We start from the raw sequence: 3963 nt of genomic DNA, 5'->3' as shown, positions 1-3963 counted from the left end.
CCATGAGATCATGACCTGAGCCAAAATCAAGAGCAAGAGGCTCAACTGGTTGAGCCACCCAGATGCCCCCTGATCAGCATTTTATTTTCTTTTTTTTTTAAAGATTTTATTTATTTGACACAGAGAGAGAGACAGCCAGCAAGGGAGGGAACACAAGCAGGGGGAGTGGGAGAGGAAGAAGCAGGCTCCCAGCGGATGGGAGCCCGATGTGGAACTCGATCCTAGGACCCTGGAATCACGCCGAGCTGAAGGCAGACGCTTAACGACTGAGCCACCCAGGTGCCCCCCTGATCAGCATTTTAAAAAATGTCGGGGGGCGCCTGGCTGGCTTAGTCAGTAGAGCATGTGACTCTTGATCTCAGGGTTGTAGGTCTGAGCCCCATATTGGGTGTAGAGATTACTTAAAAACAAAATCTTAATTTTTTTTCTTTAGAGGACTAGAAAGAAATAAAGGGAAAAAAATACAAAACCTCTATTTTTCCTTTTGTCAGAAGTTATAAACCTAATAAACAAAAATGTTCAAAAACCTGTGAAAGTGTTATTTTGAAATGGGCCACTTTTTACACCCAGAGTTGTTTCTTTCTGCTTTTGTAATAATTTCCATTTCCTGACGTATAGGGTTAGATTTCTTCAGATAAACCCCCCACTTTTTGCTTCAACTCACTCTCACTACTGAAATACTAGGTTTAAATTTTCTTCTACCCTTAGGAGTATACTTTTTTATTATCACTTTAAATTGAACTACTTGGATAATTTGCCCCATTTAAACTAGAAGAAAATATAAAAGGAAACATCTAGTCACTTGAGACAGAAATCTTGGTTCTAAAACCTAGGCTTTCAAAAACACAAGTGTTGGTGAGGATGTGGAGAAAAAGAAACCCTCGTGTACTCTTGGTGAAAATGCAAACTGGTGCAGCTACTGTGTAAAACAGTATGGAGGTTCCTCAAAAAATTAAAAACAGAATTACCATATAATCCAGTAATTGCACTATTGAGTATTTACCCAAAGTATACAAAAACATTAATCCGAAAGGAAAAAATACACCCGTTTATTGCAGCATTACTTACAACAGCCAAATTATGGAAGCAGCCCAGGTGTCCATCAATAGAAGAATGGATAAAGAAGAGGTGGTGTATATACAATGGAATATTATTCATTCACAAGAAAGGAAATCTTGCCACTTGCAACAACATGGATAGATCTAGAGTATAATGCTAAGCGAAATAACTCAGTCAGAGAAAGATAAATACCATATGATTTCACTCCTATGTGAAATTTAAGAAACAAAACAAACAAACAAAGGCGAAAAAAAGATACAAACCAAAAAACAACTCTTAACTCCAGAGAGCAAACAGATGGTTACCAGAGGGGAGGTGGGTGGAGGGATGGGTTAAATAGTTGAAGGGGATTAAGAGTACACTTATCTTGATGAGCATTGGTTGATGTACAGAACTGTTGAAATACCATATTATACACCTGAAGCTAATATAACATTGTATGTTAACTATATTGGAATTAAAATAAAAAAAATAAAGAGGCACCTGGTTGGCTCAGAAGAGCATGTGACTCTTGATCTCAGGGTCTTGAGTTTGAGCCCCACGTCAGGTGTAGAGATTACTTAAACTTTAAAATATATATACACACATTTGTATGTACGTATATAAAAATATATAAAATAAATATATAAAATAAGGGCACCTGGCTAACTCATTGAGTAGAGCATGCAACTCTTGATCTCGGGGTTGTAAGATCAAGCTCCATGTTGGGTATAGAGATTACTTAAAAATAAAATCTTTTTTTTTTTTTAGAAGACATTATTTATTTATTTGACAGAGAGAGACTGTGAGAGAGAGAGAGAGAGCGCACAAGCAGGGGGAGCAGCAGAGGGAGAGGGAGAAGCAGGCTCTCCACTGAGTAGGGAGCCCGATGTGGGGCTCGATCCCAGGACCCTGGGATCATGAGCCAAGCCGAAGGCAGACACCTGAAGACTGAGCCACCCAGGCGCCCCTAAGAATAAAATTAAAAAAAAAAAAAAAAAAAGTTAAAGAGGTGCCTGGCTGGCTTAGTCAGTTGAGCATCAGGCTCTTGATTTCAGCTAACATCATGATCTCAGGGTCTTGGGTCATGATCAGCAGGGAGTCTGCTTGGGATTCTCTCCCTCTGCCTCTGCACCTCCCACTACACTCACACTTGCTCTAATGAATGAATAAATCTTCAAAAAAAATTTAAAAATAGTAAAAATAAAAATAAAGAATAGTCAATACGGTAAAAAAAAATATAATAAAAATAAAACTTAAAAAATAACACACAGGCTTTCATTATTCCAGGCTTCCTTCTGACCATAAAGAACCAAAAAAAAATGTGCATTAAACAGAACACAATTCAAGAAGCATCAGATAAAACATGTCCGTTATATTTATTCACATTGTACTGGAAGTACACACAAAGTTTCTAAAGCAGGAATGGGTTCAGTTACCACTTAAAATAACCACACTGGTTCCCCACACACCAATTCTCACCTGTGTGGTGACCAATGAGAACCAGAGTGGTAACAGCTTATCAGACTGATGAGACTATATATTCTAGAGTTTGTACTGTAGGTGAGGAGCCTCAGAATATGAATCTGGGAACTATACAGGACAGCTATATGGAAGCTCTCTTCTCTTCGAGAAAGGAAAAGAAATCTTATGTCCTTAATATAAACAAGTTCTCCTTGGGAAGGATCCTGGGTTCTTACCCTTTGGAATGTAAATATGTCTTCAGGGGAAAAACAAGACTTACGTCTCCAGATTTATAACCCATAGATTTGTCCATGTTCCCAAGTCTCATCCCCCTTTGAAATATGCATATCAGAGAAGTAAACATCTCTTGTGTTATGGACTAAACTGCATTCCCCCCAAATTCATATGTTGAAGCCCTAACCCACAATGATTATATTTGGAGTCAAGGCCTTTATAGAGGTAATTAAGGTTATATAAAGTAATAAGGGTGGAGCCCTAATCCAACAGGACTGGTGTCTCTACAAGAGGATGAGACACCAGGGATTTGTGTGCACAGAGGAAGGTCATGTAAAGACAAAGTGAGAAAGTGGCAGTCTCTAAACCAAGGAGATGGGCCTTGGGAGAAACCACACCTGCTGCCACCTTGATCTTGGACTTTCCATCCTCCAGAACTGTGAGAAAATAAATTTTGGCTGTTTAAGCCACCTAGTCCGTACTATTTTGTTATGGTGGCCCTAGCAGACTAATACACTCTAAATGGTTTCTCACTCTCTATTCAATCACAACTTAGCTACAAAGGTTTCTCTTTCAGCACAGGTCCCAAGTTTCGGTAAAATTTTGCTCAGAAAGTTCTAACTGAGGAGAAACAAAATATGTTCTCTATAATTCCGAACTGTCTTTTAATTTAAATAAATTCTTTAAAATTGTAACTACTAAAGAAGCCAATATCCAATAACAAATGTTTAAAAAATAAGAGATTTTAGGGGCACCTGGTCGGCTCAGTTGGTTAAATGTCTGCCTTCAGCTCAGGTCATCCTTCCAGGGTCCTGGGATGGAGCCAGACATTGGGTTCCCAGCTCAGCGGGGAGTCTGCTTCTCCCTCTCCCCCTGTCCCTCTCCCCTGCTCATGCTCTCTCTCAAGTAAATAAATCTTTTTTAAAAAATAAAAAATAAGAGATTTTATAATAAAGTTTCCCAGTGAAATTCTTTATAATCCCAAACTATCCATAAAGTGTTACGCCTCCATCTATTCTCCCTTTTACCCAGGTTACTAATGGAAGATACAATAATTCAGGCTGGCTTCATTAAAAAAAAGAAAAAAAAGAAAAAGGTTTGGTGATAGGTGTACACCTCCTGAAATCACCTTGCTTTTAATTACATAATGTCAATCTAGTATAATTTTAACATGAATGATTTGCAGGTAAATTTGGCCAGTACTTAATAAACAGGAAAACAAGAATA

The sequence above is a fragment of the Ursus arctos genome, unplaced genomic scaffold, assembly GCF_023065955.2.
Source record: "Ursus arctos isolate Adak ecotype North America unplaced genomic scaffold, UrsArc2.0 scaffold_20, whole genome shotgun sequence".
Taxonomy (NCBI): Eukaryota; Metazoa; Chordata; class Mammalia; order Carnivora; family Ursidae; genus Ursus; species Ursus arctos.
Note: the sequence above shows the minus strand (reverse complement) of the source record.